The following is an 18,279-nucleotide window of genomic DNA, read 5'->3' as shown; positions in this document are numbered from 1 at the left end:
CACTGAACGCTGCCGAAAATGGGGGTGGGAGGTAAAGGGGTAAGGGGGAGAAATGGGAGGGGTTGAACAAACCAAAGTAAAGTTTACCCACAGTGGGGTTTGAACATGAACTTAAATATTCACAATGAAAGACAGGACTGTAAAATGTGTACAGCGTTGGGGTGCTAGTGGGAGAGGAGCTGAATGAGGGAGATGAAGGGGAGGGAATATGGAGGATGGACTTCACATATGCTATGAACTAGAGCAAAAAAAATCTCTTGCGATTGCTGTAAGTGGGGTGGGGAGGGGTCGAGGGAGAGATGGTGGGTGATCTAATCTATGTGCAATACAAGCCCATCTGGAATTGTCACAATGCAGCCCCTCTACAATGAACAGATCCTAATTTTGAAAAGAGTAATGGATGCTGGCCAGGCACGGTGGCACAGGCTTATGATCCCAGCTACGTCGGAGGCATAGGTAGGAGGATGACTATCTGAAGCCGGCCCAGGCAAAAAGTTTGTGAGACCCTATCTCAATACTGAAGCCAGGTATAATGATGCATGCCTATCATCCCAGTATCTGGGAGGTGTAGATAAGAGGAACTTGGTTGAAACAGCTCTGGGCAAAAATATGAGACCTTATCTGAAAAATAACTAAAGCAAAAATGGGCTGGGAGTATGTCTCAAGTGGTAAGGCCCTGAGTTCAAATTCCAACACCATTTAAAAAAAAAAAGCTCACAAAGCCTACTGTAAACACATACTGCATCCAAACTGCAGGGAGAGACGAAGAAAGTAGTTTGTTTCAAAGTACTCGATATTTTCAGTGTCTAACTTTGCATCCCCCTGACAGAAGCTCACTTTACACATCTATTTCTCAGTGGTCACGCACTGTGACTCTTTTTCATTTATAGGAAAAAGGAAGGAATGTCAGGACCCCTGGCCCACTGCTGAAACGCACAAGTACACACTGTGTGCAAATATTTATACAAGCGGCAAGACCTTAGCATATAAATCATTTTGTTTTACAATGTCCTATTGCCAGTGAGCGCCCCCAAATATTAAGACTGGTGTATGGATCCAGCCTGACACAACTGCAGCCATCTTTCTTGAAAATGGTCGTGATCGCCCCTGAGAAACTGAGGCTGGTTTTTCCTGGGGAGTTTCCCAGCAAACCGTGAGGACCCTGGCACCAGGGCTGTGCCTTATTCTTCTAGATTATCATAAGATAAGCCTGGTCCGTCTCAGCCAGGATGAAATCACTTTTGTTCTGAGTCATACATACGCCCCTCTTTCTGACCCAAATTGAGGGGATCCAATGGTCTTGCTGGTTCCCAGCACCATGCTTCCATTCATAAAGCCAACCAATAACTCAGGAAGCAGAGACAGCAGGGTGGAGGTTCAAGGCTAGCCTGGGAAAAAAGATAGCAAGACCCAATCTCAAAAATAAGGCTGTGTGATGCTGGTGGCTCACTCCTGTAATCCCAGCTACTTGGGAGGCTGAGATTGGGATGGTTGAGGTTGGAGAGCAACCCAGGCAAATAGTTCTAGAGACCCAATCTCCAAAATAACCAGAGCAAAATGGACTGGAGGTACAGCTCAAACTGTAGAGCACCTGCTTTGCAAGTGTGAAGCCCTGAGTTCAAGACACCAGTCTTACCTCCCACTCCACCCCCCAAAAAAGCAAGGCAGTGTAGTGACTCGTGACTAGAATTCTATCTCCTCAGGAGGTGGGAGTAGGAGGATTTGGGTCCATGGCTGGCCTGAGTAAAAGTTCAAGACCCTATCTGAAAAGCAAGCTGAAAGTAAAAGGAACATGGGCCGTGGCTCCAGTGGTAGAGCAGCTTGAGGCCCTGAGTTCAATCTCTAGTACCACCCAAAAAAACTTTGTAAGGACCCCAATAAATTGCATTGTGTGATCCATACTGGGTGTGTCTGCCTTTCTGTGGTCTCACAGGATCTCATACACCAGGACCAGGTTGTGGGTTGTTCTGAAAAACTGGTCTGAGACTTTTATACTTACCAGTTGGTAGACGTGTTTGAAATACGTCATACTTGCAGAGAACATGTGACTCAACAAAAATGACAAGATTTTACACCTGGGACAAGAGTACAGAATCATTTCTTATTTGGAGATGAAACTTATCCCAAACCTTTGACTGGCCTTTCCTTCCCCGCCAACACTCCATGACAGCTTCTATTTCTGCCAGGTAAAAGGCCACCAGCTAGACTGGGACTGTGGCTCAGGTGGTTAAGTGCTTTAGCCAGGCCAGGTCCTGAGTTCAATCCCCAGTATTGCGCCCTGCCCCTCCGTCACTCTTTGGTCCTGCTAGCCTCAAACCATGATCCTTCTAATCTCCACCTCCCAAATTGCTGAGATTATAGGGGTGAGCCACCACGCCAGGCCTCTCCCCACCCCCAGGTGCTGTGGCATGAACCCAGAGCCTCAATCAGGCTAGACTTGTCTAACACTGAGCTACAACCCCAGCCTAAATGCTCTGATACGTACATTTGTAGTTGAAGATAAATGGTAAAAAAAAAAAGAATTAATAATAATAATAAATAAATTATCCTTATAGTTTAAATTTCTTCTTAGTTAAATAGCAAACGCCCTACAAGCTCAGGGAGGCTGCCAAAGGCAGAAGTGGCTACAAGTTGTACAGCAGACCCTGGCTGCCAGCCTAATCGATCTCTCATCCTAAGGAAATGTTCCCTTTTCCACCTCATTTTGCATTTATCTATCTTTTTTTTTCCTTCCCCACCCCTCCAAGGCTGGGGATCAAACCCGGGTCTCCTCACATGCTAGGCAAGCATTCTACCACTGAGCCACACCCCCGCACACATTCTCTATCACGGCAGAATTCCCACTTCAGCCCATCCTCTATTACAGCCCAGGTCCACCGTGATCAATCACGCGTGATTTTCCTCTTGTACATTTTCATATAGTAAAAACAAGTGTTAGGGGATTAAAAAAAAAAAGAAAACCCTCACAAAGGAATGTCATTTCAAACAGTAAAGAAGACTTCTGGCACCAAGGGGAGACCGGAAGCGCAGCAGAGGGAAGTTGACAAGAACCCAACCACTCTCAGCAGAAAGCCAGGACCGGCTGTAGCGCCCAGCCTGCGCTTGGGAGCGGCTCCTTTAAGAGGCGGGGCTAAGGGGCGGGGCTTGGCGGCCGCCCGCTTTCCCAGCCTGCCCCGCGCCTGCGCGACGGCGGTTCGGCCACGTCCCTGGCCACGTCGCGCCCGCTCTCGCCATCTTCGCCGCTTCCTCTCAGGGGTCGCCGCCTCCGCCGCCTCCTGAGCCGCTGAGCCTCGGGGCCGCCGCGCGTTTGCTACCTGTCGCCGCCGCCATGAACATCTTCCGGTTGACCGGACTCTTGTCCCATTTGGCGGCCATCGTCATCCTGCTGCTGAAGATCTGGAAGACGCGCTCCTGTGCCGGTGAGCGGCCGGGCGAGGCCCAAGAGGCTGGGGCGCGCGGGGCCGGGGCTCCCGAGGGGGCGGGGCGGGGGGGACCCCGGCCGTCCCTGGAAGGGGGCTGGGATCGCGGTGGCCATCACGGCCGTCGGTGGGCGATGGGCCCGGTGTGAGGGGACTCTGCGGCCCCTCGCGGTGGCCCTGCTGGTGTCGCAGCGCAGCCCCGCTGGACTCGGTTTGCTCCTGAATTTGAGCCGTGGGCCCAGGGGGCGCTGGCCGCGCTGTGCGGTGCCCTGTTCTGTCTGAAAACTTTGGAATGGGGGTCCGGTGGGCGTGTCCCTCATCCGGGGGATTCTCCGGGCGGAACCCAGGTTGGAGACCCTCGGATCAATGGGACTGGAGAGGGGAGGAAGACAGGACCGTGACCTGACGTGGCAGCGGGGAGATGGGGGCCTGGGAGGGCCGGGGATAGAGGTCATCTTGCTGCCCACCCTGCCCCTGCAAGGACGGGGCTGTAGGATAGTGCTGGTTTGTAGGGGGTTCGGGTCAGGTCACCCAAGCCCTAGAATCCCGGATCGCACCCGCCATCCGCAGGGCTGGGGGGGCTTGGGTCTTTGAGTTTGTTGACGCAGTTCGTGCTGCTTTGAGAGGCAAATGATTTCTTAAACTTCGAGGGCCTTCATCTATCTAATAACGGGTTCTGCTAAATCTGCGGCTCTGGGTACCCTTGAGGTCCCATGTGGTCCCACGCGGTTCCTGGCTCCACGTCACCAGTGAGTTGGCCTGGTCCCTCCCCACAGGACATGCTCATTTCATGCAAGTCTTGCTGGGAGCCAGTGCAACAAACCTCTCCCAGATAATGGAGTTGTATATTTCATTAAGGAAGGCACATTTTAAATAGTTTCGTCAAATGCAAAGCCTTCCTTAAACTTATAACTTTGAAGAACTCCAGAACTTAATTTTTTCAGGCAGCGAAGGATGGGAATCCTAAAGGACCTGGGTGGCAGATTCCATTTATCTGGTTGATTTATAAAAATCTTCACTTCTAAAGTAACACTGTGTCTTTGATTCTGCTGTCTGCAGGCCTCACCTGTCTCCCAGGAACATAGCTGAGATCCAGGAAGTAAGGAAAACCAAAAAAAGAACTTTGAGCACTCAACATAGATGTTACAAAGTCCATGTACTATGTACTGAAGCCAGTGTGTGTTACATGGAGGTGACGTACACTGAAAGGCTCAGTTGCATGATTTCCAGTGACAGCCAAGCAATTGTGATAGCTAACTTTAAGCACTTTCTGTGTATTGAGTAGTCAACTAAGTGCTTTCCATGACTTACTCGAGACATCCTTAAAACAACGTAGGGGTAGTTGCCATTGTCCCTGTTCTGAGAGAGAGGAATCTCAGAAGGTAATCGTAGTGACAGAGCCAGGGTAGAAACACAATCAGTAATTCACAGTTAAGGATTTTGACTAAATCTGTCTGCTTTGGCCTAAGGAGTTAGTTTAAATGTTTGATGCTAGTGGATTAGGTCTTTTTGTTCTTGTACTAAGATGTTACTTTCAATCTTTAGTTTTACTTCAAAATCTTTGTATGAGTGTGGGTCCTAGAATCTCCTTTTCTGGCAGGTAGTTAATTTGTATCCACACTAAAATGTTGGGGAGAATTCCTAATTCTTAAGAGGATGGTGAGTTGCAAGGAGAGGGTCTGCTGTTTTGTTTTTTACATATTCATTGTTTTCATTTGGGAGGTTGAGAGCATTAAGGAAAATGGAAAGTACTTCAGCTACAATGCCAACAAAGGGCCGGGCATTGGTGGCTTACACCTGTAATGCCAGCTACTCAGGAGGCAGAGATCAGTAGGATTGTGGTTAAAAGCCAGCCCCAGGCAAGTAATTCTGGAGACCCTATCTTGAAAAAAAAAACCCATCACAAAAAAGGGCTGGGGGGGATGGCTCCAGTGGTAGAATGCCTGCCTAGCAAGAGTGAGGTCCTGAGTTCAAACCCTAATGCCACAAAGGAAGATAGTGTGTGTTCCCAAGTATTTCTGGCCGGTGGATTTCCTTCTGGTGTGACTTTTCGAAACCAGCCTCTTAAAAAATGAAATCTCCAAGATCTTTGTCAGAAATCACCAAGATCATTGCTTCAGAATTAAGTGCTGGGCTTCACTAACTGTGTTGTTTTTCCATCCTAAATTATAAAAGTTGTTGAAAGAATAAGAACTTGATAGAATTTCTCATATAACAGGAATAGGAGACAATATAGAACCAGCTTGTGTTTCTCACCTCAAAAATACTGGGATGGGGCTTATTTTAGGATTTTGGCACTTTTGAACAGGCCTGCAGCCTCCAAACCACAGGCCCTTTTTCCTAAGGGTGAGGGACAGGGTGGGCTTGGGAGGAAGCTGGGATTCAGTTTCCTGCAATCTCATTCCAGAACAGCTCCTATTAAGGATCTGTTTTTAAAAAAGTGGGACAGTGAGTTGATCTTGTTTGAATCTGCATTCTTTTATGACTGCATCTGCCATTGTCATTACAGAGGGCTCCCCAAAATGAAGGGTGAGTGTCATATTTCTGAACTATCATGGCAGTCTGATCCTCGGTATGCTCAAATCATCGCTCTCTTTCTGTCCTGAACGCTGCCTAGATAACCTGGGAGAACAAGCATGGCGTTTAGATGAAGGGGCTTCTATCTCTGTTTCCCTGTAGGCGGTTAAGTGCTCTATCTACAGAGTTTGAGTGACAGGGGAGTCCCGAGAGCCATGACCCCCAGCCCTCCTCCCCTGCCTGGTCTCTCTCCTTCCCTCCTAGATGTTGTTATGCAGGCTACAAACTTGTCAACCTCCCAAACAGTGTCTCTGCATATCACATATTTGGGTTTATATTTTTAAGTAAGTGGAAAATACCTCCTTTTATTGCTGACACTGAGTACTTCGGGAAGCTTTTGCATCATATTCCCAACTCCCTCTTGGTGCTGTTATTGAGTGCTAGTCTCTGGAGTGATCATTGCTCTGAAGCATTTATTAACCACCTGCTGTGTGCAAGGCACCCAGGCAATTCACAGCAACCGCTGGCAACAATCAAAGTTTTTGCTCTGGAAGCTGCAGTAGACTGCTTGCTTAGCAGGCTGGAGGTTCAACCCCCAGCGTTGAAGGGGGGAAAAAAAGGCACCAGCAGTTCAGATGAGATGGTAAGACACACGTATGAAAAGATAAAAACGTGGATATGTGGATGTCAAACCAGATGGGCAATAAATAGTATGGGTGTGAAGCAACAAAAAAGATGCCAGAGATGCCTCTGGCTTCCCAACAAGGAGTGTAAAGAACTCCGCAGAAAAGAATAAAAGTTTGCCGATGGACACAGGTGACCTGAATGTGTATTCGTACCATGGTCCTGGGTAGGACCGGGCAGACTGAGGAAGAGACAAGGTGACACATGCCTCTAAGTTAACTTGTTATTTCAAAATATAATCAAAGACAAGAAACCAAGAGAAATAATCTGTAGTATAGGTGACAGTAGGTTAAGAACCATCAAAATTGACCAAGTTGGCAGTTCACAGAAAATAAGACCAATTGGCATGCAGAAATCCCCGGCCTCACTAGTTCTGAACTTGGGTGTGCAAATGGCAGCACACACCATTATCTACCCACTAGGTGGAGAAAGTGGAAGTGTTACGCTGAGGAAAAGGGCGTTCCCTGCAGGTGTTAATGGCCTGGTCGCTGCCTCCCTAGGACAGGTTTGGCCGTGCTAGGTGACAGTGTTCATGTTTATTGTACCAGTAGTTTTAAGGAATCTGGGCTATAGAAATTGTCATATGTGAACAAATGACATAAAAGTATAAAATGTTCATTGTACCTAAGTAAGTGCAAAACACCATCTATAGGTACAAAGATGTTTGTGCAAGATTTATAACAAAAATTGTAAACAACGCAAAGAACTGAGCTAGAGTGAGACATACTCATAGCAGGGAATGATGAATCTGAGACATAGCTTCAAAAAGCACGCTTAAAGCCACCATGAGCCATGCTTTGAGGGGTAAATGTATACAGTACCTATACACAAACACATAGAGAAGGGGCTTTTGAAAAGCTTGGGAAGTTACACTTGGAAGTGGCAGGGGTGTTGAAAAAGACCTAATCACTTTTGGGATGAGCAGTACTTAGGGGGCGGTACCGCTCTAGCCGTGCCTCCAGCCCTTTTTGCTTTAGCTGTGTTCCAGAAAGGGTCTCCAAGAATCCTACAGGCGTGCACCACCATGCCTGATCCTTTGTTGAGATGAGTCTCACTTTTTGCCCAGGCTAGTCTCAAAGCACAGTCCTTTCAGTCTCTACCTCCCTAGTAGTTGGGATGAGCTACTATGTCCCTGATCTAAAAATGCAACTTTTAACTACATCAGACTTTAAAGTAGCTACACTGAAGTATATAGTAGCTCAGCTTTGTGAGTAAAGACAGGAGAGATGTTAAGTTTAATGAGTGACTTCCATTTGACAAGTGATGCTACTTACTATGGATGTTTGGTGCACTTGGTACTAGGACATCAGTGTCTGAAGTGCTTACAGTGCATATTCTGTGAGTGCTTGTTACCTGAGAGCTTTGGTGTATGTTGTTCTAAAACCAGGTTGTTGGTGTTGGCTCGGGTGTGGCTCAGTGGTAGAGCACTTGCCTAGTATGCATGAGCCCTGGGTTCAATCCTGGCACAGCAAATCAATAAATTAAAATGGAGATAGGGCTAGAGGTAAGGCTCAAGTGGTAGAGCATTTGCCCAACAAGCAGTTACTAGCAAACACTCCACAGCATCCCCCGAGGTGATTCCTGGGCCCCTCACATCCTCAGCTGGGATTCCTGCCTTCCTGTGGAGACTGACATTTCTACAGTGCAAAGGGAAAGGCTGCTAATTGCCAATCAGGATCCAAGCCAGGGAGCACAGTGTAGAATCATGTAAGCATCTGGGGATTCCCAGCATGCTGGTCCCTGCCTGGATTCTGCACCATGGTGCCAGTGCTGTCTGTCCTCCTCTCTACCCTGTGCTCACCCAGGGAGCTCTCCATGCTCTAGCTGGTAGTGAATTGGGACAGAGCACATTAACTGTTCAGGCGAAAGACACAGCTGGACTTGGAAATGCTTTAGAAGTGTATTCCCCAAATACCACACAATGAAAATTTGCCCAGTGACACGTAAAGGTGACTGCCTTTTTCTTTTCTCCATGTGTCCATTCATTCAGCAAGTATCTTGTGGAGCCTGCTGTGTGTCAGGCCCAGGGTCCCACATAAGGAATACAAAACGGAATAAGGCACGACCCCTGCCTATCTCAGCTTTGTGGTGAGTGGAGGTTTGGGGAGAGAGGAGGCAGGAACCCAATCATAGTGTGTCTTTTTAAGTCTGTAAGAAAAACGAGGGCAGCAGCTGGATGAATCAACAGCACAAGGGAGGATGTCCCAGAGGAGGTGACAGGTGAGGTGAATCTCAAAGAGGAGTGATTAGAGCTATATTATTGTCCTTGGTGTTTAGTACAGGAATGCTGAAAATGAGGACAGAAGTACTCTGCCTGGTTTCCAAAGCTGCTTTAGAATAAACCCTTTTTATAATTTTTCTTTCCTTTTTTTTTTTTTTTGGTAGTACTGGGATTTGAACTCAGGACTACACACTTGCTAAACAGGCAAATGCTACCACTTGAGCTGTACCTCCAACCTCCCCTCCTCCTTTTTTTTTTTTTTTTTTTTAAAGAATCAACCCTTTATGGAAAAATTTGCCCATCTGTATCCTGTAAGGTTTTTGGTAGAAGTGGGATTTGAACTCAATGCTTCACACTTGCAAGGCAGGCACTCTACCACTTGAGCCACACGTCCAGTCCATTTTGCTATGGTTTTCTTGGAGAGGGAGTTTCACAAACTATTTGCCTGGACTGGCCTTGAACTGCATTCCTTCCAGTCTTAGACCCCACAGTAACTAAGAGTATAGGTGCTCAGCTTGTATCCTATAAGTTTGAAACATTAGGTGGAACCGTACAGCAAGCAGACTGGAAACTTATCTTTGAAGGCTTCAACAAACATCCAGTGTGAGTTGTCTGCTTCCAGTTTCTTTCCCCATCTCGGGTCTAGTTTTTACCATCAGCTTCATGGCTTCTCCTTTGAACACCGATCTCTCGTGGAAAAAAGTCCTCGTTGCTGAGGAAAAGACTTAACAGCACATGTGCTGCCTGAATCTCTTCCTTTGGCTCTTGAAATTGGTTTCTGTTGATGGGTTTGGAAAGAGTCAACTTTTCTTGGTTTCTCTTTAGATGTTACTGTGAATAAGCTGGAAGTGTAATTACTCATACTTAGAAAATAACATTCTTGCATCCAGGTTCTTAGTTTCAGCAAACTATGAAGTGTCATTGAAAAACAATGTGATTTATTTTATGTCCCGGGGTGTTATGAATGTCACTTGGTTGTAGTGACTCTTCTGTTAAATACATGCTTACTAAAATGCATAATGGTGCTGGGCATGGTGGTGCACACCTTGATCTCAGCACCCAGGAGGCTGAGGCAGGAGGATATAAAGTTCAAGACCAGCCTGGGAGAGAGAGAGAGAGAGAGAGAGAGAGAGAGAGAGAGATCCTGCCTCAAAACAAAAACCAAAATGATGTATGATGAATCTAAAAGATGGAGTTTAATTTTTTTTATTTGTAACTTTGTTGTTGTTTGCTATAGTGGGGTTTGAACTCAGGGCCTCTTGCTTGCTAGACAGGCGCTCTGCCATTTGAGCCACTCCACCAGCCCTTTGTTTTTGTTATTCTTTTGGATAGGGTCTCGTTTTTGCCCAGGGCCAGCCTAGGACACAGCCCTCCTACCTGTGCTTCCTCCATTGCTGAAGTCACAGGTGCATGCCACCACACCCAGCTTGTTGGTTGAGATGGGAGTCTTTCAAACTTTTTTGTCGAGGCTCACCTCAAACTTTGATCCTCCTCATCTCCACCTCCTACCAAGTAGGTGTGCACTGTTGTGTCATTATTCCAGGGGACGAGAGGCTCCTGCTTGGAGACCTAAACCAGTCTCCTCAGCTGATTCCTTGTCCCCTTAATCAGAGTAGCTTCCAACTCCACCCTCCAAAGATTTGTCACCATGGAGAAACTGGGTTTGGGCTCTGGTTTGTTGTGATGGCACTGGGGATTGAACCCACGGCCTCAGCATGCTAGGCAAGCATGCTTCTACTGCGTCATATGCCCCTAGCCATGGAGACCGTATTTTAAAATGGAAAGATCCAGAGGTAAAGACAGTTACAATGCTAATAATAGCCCAGCTGTTGAAAGAAATGTACTCCTGCCTGAGGTGACAGAATGAGAAGCGCAGTGCTCCTTGGAGGACACCCGTCCTGGTGTGCTGGTGGTACAATGAAGTCACTTTCCTAGACTCACCTATCACAGGAAGACAAAAGCTGGCAGGGCCTTCAAGAGTAGTGCACACTGGGATGCTAAAGGAAAGAAAAACTGGAAGTACTCTTGGTTACTCACAGTTGTCCTAGACCCGGGCCTCCGACGCCAGCCCTTGCCCCACACACACTTCCCGTGTCGCTCTCCAGGACTTTTCTCATGCTTTCTTTCTGTTTGTTCAGGTATTTCCGGGAAAAGCCAGCTTCTGTTTGCACTGGTATTCACAACTCGCTACCTGGATCTTTTTACTTCATTTATTTCATTGTATAACACGTCTATGAAGGTATGGTATGGTATCTGACAGAGTGCATTTTATCCATAATGCACAGACCTGTGGGACATTGTTCCTTTATGTCATCTGTGTCTTGGTTAAAAATCATATCTAAAGACGCTGGCTTTGTTTTGTTTTGGTTTGTTTGGTTGTTTGTTTGTGGTATTGGGGTTTGACTCAGGGCCTCACGCTCACTAGGCAGGCGCTCTGCCACTTGAGCCACTCCGCCAGGCCTAAATGTGTTGTTCCTGTCTTTAAAACTTTCGCCACCTTGACAGCCTTGTATATGTGACTGCGAATAATTGTTTTGTTCCAAAACAGCATCTGTTTAATTGGAGCCCTGGGCCCTAGAGGCTTTAAAATGTAAGTTCCTCAAGCATGAGGAAGCTTCCAAAGCTCTTGCTAGCCCTGCCTGCTCTGTTGTCAAGCAGTGGGAATTACTGATTGCCCCAAGAAGTCAGAACACAAGCAGGAGTCCAGCTAGGAGAACTTACTGGTCACAGCGTCTCGTGTCACCACCCTGTGAGGCACCGTGTGGAGGCTGCTGCTTGTTTGCTTCTCTCCACTGAGTCCATTTTTCTTAGACTTCTGCTGCACTTAAACAGCACCTGTACCAAAAATTACTTTTTTATACATAGATATTGCTGCTGCTGCTGCTGGTGGTACTGGGATTTGAACTCAGAGGTTTACACTTGCTAGGCAGGCATTCTACACAGCCCTTTTTGGAGATAGTCTGGTTATTTTGCAGATAGATTATTGGTTTTGCCTAGGCTGGCCTGGACCGTAATCTGTCTATTTTATGCTTTCTGCCATAGCTGGGATGAGATGTGTGTGCCACCACACACAGCTTTTTCCATTGAGATGGGGGTCTCAATAACTTTTGCCCAAGTTGGCCTGAACTGTGATCCTCCCAGTCTCAGCCTCCCAAGTAGCTAGGATTGCAGGTGTAAGCCACTGGCACCAGGCTCAGAAGCATTTTTATGAGCAGAGATTAAAGTAGATAAAGCAGTATTTGGATCTGTCGTCTTTACCAAATAGCAAATTTGAGCCAGGCACTGGTGTCCATGCCTGCAATCCTACCTACTTACGAGGCTGACATGGGAGGATCGTGGTTCAAAGGCAGCCCGGCAAACAGTTTGCAAGGCCCCATCTCAAACATAACCGGAGCAAAAATGAACTGGAGGCATGCCTTAGCTCTAGAGTGCCTACTTTCTAAGGGTGAAGCTCTGAGTTCAAACTCTGGTCCCACCAAAAAGAAAAAAAATTGCAGTCACCTGTCATGGCTCCATTATTTATTACCAAGTGATAGGAGTCTAATTACTTGTCTTCAAAATGACTAGGTTTCTGCTCGTTGTCTAGCCAGTTTAAACTGCAGGCAATAGAGGTGTATGAGCCAAAGCCCCCCACTTCAGGCAGAAATCCTGCTTGCGTGGTGGGAGGTTATTTTTTATTCGGATTTTTGGTTTGTTTTGGCAGTACTAGTGTTTGAACTTGGGGCCTTGTATTTCCTAGGTAAACACTCTACCAACACTTTGTGCTGTGGTCTGTTTTGCAGGTAGGGCCTCACACTTTTTGCCCCCTACCATCCTTCTCCTACCTCTGCCTTCTGCCTAGCTTGGATTATAGACATATACCACTATGCCCAGCTTGTTTTGTGACATGGGATCTTGCTAACTTTTTTGTTGGGGTTGGCCTCAAACCATGATCCTCTGATTTCCCCATTGCCCATGTAGCTGGGATTACAGACATATGCCACCACGCCCACCTGCTTGGTTGTGGTTTCTAAGCATCATGTCCTGAAAGTCGGTGGAGTGAGAGCCAAGCTATATGTACTTGCCTTTAACTGCTGTGTGCTGGCGACAGGAGAGCTCTTCTTTCCCAGCAGCTGCTGAGGCCCGATAGGCTAAAGCTCCATGGGCACAGGCCACCATTCTTGAAGCACTCAGCTAAGTTCTGTTCATTTTAAAAGTGTTTTTATTGTTGTGTTGTATCAATGAAGTAATCAGTAATGGCATTTGGCTTGAATCTTCCCTTCATTCATTCACTCACTTGTTCCCTCATTCATTCATTCATTCAAGAAAACCTTTGGCCCAGCAACCTCTGCACCAGGGCACATGGGTGGATGGAAAGAGAGGTCTGAGAAAAGGTGGTGGAATTAACACATCTCATGAGCCAAATTCTCCATCAACCACTTGATTGGGCAGGGATAAATGGAGAAATGGACAGGGTTAGGCCACACCCATGGGTCATTACTCTGTAGTGGGGACACAGGTGTGCACACAGCCCAAGTAGAGCAAAGGGAGTGAGGAGGGAGATGGGGAGCCATGATGCCAGCTGCAGGGCATGATAGTGGCAGGGGACAGCCTCAGGATCTCCAGATGGGCTTTTCTCCATCATCACAGTGTGAGAGGCCCCTTGGGAGACCTCTGTCCCACAGTGGGCTCTACAGTCCTCTTTGTACAGAGCAGGGGTGATGTGTCCCTGGGCTGAGAGGGTCAGCCTGCTCTTCTTCCTGGCACTTGACTGCAGGTGCAGGTGCTCCCTGGCTGTCCCTCTGACGAGGGCTCTGATTTCTTTCCCCAGATATCTGGCCAATGACATGGAAGAGGACAACCAGGCTCCTAAGCAAGACATATTTTACTTTCTTTACGGAAAGAACTACTTCCAGCACCCTCTGTTCCACAAGTTACGGTACCAGATGATGCGATCCATGGGCTGGAGGATGCGGGTGTCCCGAGAGGAGTGTGAAGAGGTGAGGGTCCGGGCTGCGAAGGACTTGGGGGGAAGGCTCTGGATTGGAGAGCGAAGGAAGGAATGGGTTTGGGAACTAGAAAGAAGTGGAGGCCGGACATGGGGAGAGGTCTCCCTGGGGAGCAGCACTGTTCATGAAGCTGTTTTTCTTTCCGGATCCAGGCCTATAACCCGGACCTCTGGGTGTGGGGGCGAGACCGCACCCACCTGCCTTAGAACTCTGTTCCATCATCGGCTTCAGTAAAGGTGTGTCTGTGTCCTTGTAGTGTGCCCAGGGCGATTTGATGTCTGCTTAGGAAATCCTGAAACCCCCTTGCCTGACCACTCCGTGCCACACCTGGTGCCACACCATAAAGCAGCCCAACCATTCCAGGCTGTAAGACACTCCCGGTCACTGCACAGCCATAGAAATGACAACCAGAGAGAAGTGACCCTGAGAGACGTGCTGGGGGCCAGGGGCCGGCCATATAGCCAGGCCTCAGAGACACCCAAGTGTCGCTAGGGCTCGGATGAGGTAGAAATCCTTTAACCCAAAGCCATTGGGTCCGAATGGCAGCTGTGAGCAAGTGCTGATTTCTGTCAGCCGCGAGTATCCGCTAGCTGTAACCTCCATATGCCCATCATCCGAGCTTTTGCCGTCACTTCTTAATTCAGTCTTGACCTAGGGTCCCATGCGGTACCAACTCTGGGGACTCACTGATAACACAGTGATGTGGGAAGTAAAAATAGGAGGGTCAGGATCTAGGCAGGCATGGGTACAAAACAAGACCCCATAGGAAAATAACTAAAGCAAAATAGGACTGCAGCCATGGCTCAAGTATAGTAGAGCACCTGTCCAGCAAGTCAAGGCCCTGAGTTCAAACCCAAGTGCCATAAGAAAAAAGAAAGAAAGGGAAGGAGGGAAGGAAGGAAGGAAGGAAGAATGGAGAAATGGAGGGAAGGAAGGAAGGAAGAATGGAGGAATGGAGGGAAGGAAGGAAGGAAGGAAAATGGGAGGAAGGAAGGGGGAGGACAGAGGGAGGGAGGGAGAAAGGAAGGACAGAAGGAAGGAAGGAAGAAGAAAATGTGGGAGGTCTGAATATTATCAATGACAGATGGCCACTAACTAGTTTAGTCCTAATTTGACTTGAAACAAATTTCCTATGGCCAGAATTCTCTTTGAAATTTCTTGTTCTCCTTATCCTACCACTGTTGGACCAAGTTCCCCTCTTCTCCCTTTCCCCTCAAGTTTATGGTCAAGAACGTTGGTCGGAACTGTGCGCAGCTTGCGGTGGCTGCACACAAGCCACACCTTAACAGTGATGGATGTGAGCAGAGCATTGAGCAAAGGTTTGATTTTTGTAGAGCACAGCTAGCCCAGTTCACGCGAGGATGAAACATCGGGAGTTTGGTTTGGGATTCGGGTTCTGGTGTCCTGGTTCATGACATCCTGACGTCAGGAATGCTGTCGCACGGTTAGAGGTTCACATTTTCAGTAAGTGGAGAGGACCACGGTCTGAGTTTAGTCCACAGTCGCATTGTGAGTTCACACCTAGGGAACTGTGTCTGACATCGCTTTTTTCTTCCTTCCTTGAGCAGAATCACCTCATGTTCTGCTCTACAGAAGACTGTTGGGCCTGACCTCAGGGCTTAAGTGATTGTTGGAGTCATGGAAAGAAAAGCCCAAGAGTCATCACAATTCTTGGTGATGCTTCAGAGCTGGGCATGGTTGTGTATACCTGTAATCCAGCTAACTGGGAGATAGAGACAGGACGTCAGGAGTCGGAGGCCAGCTTAGGCAAAGCTAAGGAGAACCTAGCTTAAAGCAATAAAATAAAGGGCTGGAGTCATAGCTCAAGGGATAGAGTACCTCCCTGGCAAGCACGAAGCCTGCTTTCAATCCCCAAGACTGGATGAAGGGCTAGAGGTGAATTAGGATCTGTAAGTGGTTCCAAACCCTTGTTGGGACTGACTTAGCCTGTCGATCACCTTCCTCCTGGAGCATTGCCTCTTGACATCATTTCTCTCTGCCTTCCAGATCGCCGTGCCCAGGGAGATGGGAATGTTCATCAGGAAGTCTAAACCAACACTGAAGCCAGCTGGAGCAAGGAAGAGCGAGGAGTTTCCCAAACCTAGAAGAACCCAGATTCTTCCAGAACAAGCCTAATAAAACTACCCCACTCCTCGGTGTGGGGGCACACCTGGGAGTCCATGAAGGAATGAAGGGAAATCAGGCCTTGCTGGGTCCCTTCTTTCCTGAGGCACCTGTAGTCTCACCAAAATTCACGTTGCGGTCATATGCTCACGTATATTTGGTTTGCCAGATTTGATGACTGTTTTTAATATGTAAACTTAGACACGTGGGATCATAATAGAGTTAGTGTAAATATAGTTAATATAAATCATAAGTTATATTGAATTATTTTGAATAAGTTGGTCATAAAATGTTTACTATATTTATTTGCAATGTTTTGAGATGGTTGTAGATTTGAAAACATGCTGTTCTTTATATTTTCGTTATTCAGATTATAACTTACACATTCATAAATGTTTTTACTCTTACAATAAGTTCTTTTTATCCATTCTACTTATATATTATAGCTATGTAAGAATACTCAAATTGTTGGGAATATACATTTTTATTTGATGTTTTAGCCTTTGTTGTTGAACTGTGAACATCGACTTGCACTGACAGGTTGGTTTGCCATTTTATAAAGGGTATGTGTTTTGTAAGAGCGCCCATGTTTTGTGTGTTCAAAGAGGACAGGGCCACTCTTCCCTTGGGGAAATACAATAAAGATGAAATGTCCTTTAATCTTCAGGAAGGGTGTGTGGTTTTTTCCTTTGTCAAATATTACTGTTGTGTGCATCAGTTATGCATGTTTGACCAAGGTCTTAGCTCTGAAAAAGAATCCTGGATGATTTTTCATGTGTGAAAAATAGAAGACGCCGCAGATCCTAAGCTGGAATTGGATGCCAGACACGAGGGGAAGCTGTTGAGGGGAACATCAGGAAGAGTAGAAAGAATGCGGAAACTTCCATGGGTGCCTGGAAAAGAATCCCAACTCAGATATAAAGGAACGGTGGACCCCAGAGAGGCCTCCCTGGAAATGGTCCCGGGAGAGGGATGACACAGCGAAAGGTGCACTTGCTCTTTGAGTCATCCTGGGACACTTTTATCACCACCTCTGGTCCAGTCTTACAAAAGCCAAGGAGAATGGAGAGGGGAGATGAAATAGAAAGAGCTGGAAATAAAGGAGGGTGTAGAATGGAGCCGTTTGTGAGGAAATAAGTTGCAGGAAGAGGTAAGGCTGTTCCAGAGATGAGCACAGAGAGGTTGAGTGACTGCAGAAAAACATGGTGGGAAATGGGGGTGTGGCACAACACAGGAGCAGGTGGGGAAGAAGCAGCTGGACGCCATGTGTCAGCCAGAAGCAAATAAAACCCAAGAGGTAGACAACAGGGTGACAATATTCTGAGGCAAGAGAGCCATCGGTGAGATGCGAATGGGCTTCTAGACAAAGGGGGGCACAGCGTAAAGGGTGGAGGGCTGAACCAGATGAGCTTAGACGAGGCTGCATGTTTTCTCCTACATGGAAGACAGATCCAAAGATAGACACACACACAGAACAAGCGTGATCGCACACACGCTCAGATGTAGAACACATTTGTAAACGTGGAGCTGCTCTAGGGCCTCGGGGGAGGAGGGAGAGGAGGAGAGAAGGCTGGAGCGTCAGTAATGTCGTAAAACATATGCCTGTGAAGGAAGAGGACACAGGGTGTGCACTGAACGCTGCCGAAAATGGGGGTGGGAGGTAAAGGGGTAAGGGGGAGAAATGGGAGGGGTTGAACAAACCAAAGTAAAGTTTACCCACAGTGGGGTTTGAACATGAACTTAAATATTCACAATGAAAGACAGGACTGTAAAATGTGTACAGCGTTGGGGTGCTAGTGGGAGAGGAGCTGAATGAGGGAGATGAAGGGGAGGGAATATGGAGGATGGACTTCACATATGCTATGAACTAGAGCAAAAAAAATCTCTTGCGATTGCTGTAAGTGGGGTGGGGAGGGGTCGAGGGAGAGATGGTGGGTGATCTAATCTATGTGCAATACAAGCCCATCTGGAATTGTCACAATGCAGCCCCTCTACAATGAACAGATCCTAATTTTGAAAAGAGTAATGGATGCTGGCCAGGCACGGTGGCACAGGCTTATGATCCCAGCTACGTCGGAGGCATAGGTAGGAGGATGACTATCTGAAGCCGGCCCAGGCAAAAAGTTTGTGAGACCCTATCTCAATACTGAAGCCAGGTATAATGATGCATGCCTATCATCCCAGTATCTGGGAGGTGTAGATAAGAGGAACTTGGTTGAAACAGCTCTGGGCAAAAATATGAGACCTTATCTGAAAAATAACTAAAGCAAAAATGGGCTGGGAGTATGTCTCAAGTGGTAAGGCCCTGAGTTCAAATTCCAACACC

General features: G+C 47.3%; 1 long non-coding RNA gene across 1 annotated transcript; it reads left to right on the top strand.

Moving 5' to 3' along the window:
- Positions 1-2,486: 2,486 nt before the first annotated feature.
- LOC141424050 (uncharacterized) lies at positions 2,487-16,619 on the top strand. The gene is made up of 2 exons (XR_012448871.1): positions 2,487-13,820; positions 13,982-16,619. It is a non-coding gene; the product is annotated as an uncharacterized lncRNA (long non-coding RNA).
- The last annotated feature ends 1,660 nt before the right edge of the window (positions 16,620-18,279 follow it).

Source organism: Castor canadensis, chromosome 6 (genome assembly GCF_047511655.1).
Source record: "Castor canadensis chromosome 6, mCasCan1.hap1v2, whole genome shotgun sequence".
NCBI classification, from domain to species: domain Eukaryota; kingdom Metazoa; phylum Chordata; class Mammalia; order Rodentia; family Castoridae; genus Castor; species Castor canadensis.
This window is presented reverse-complemented; position numbering and strand designations above follow the sequence as displayed.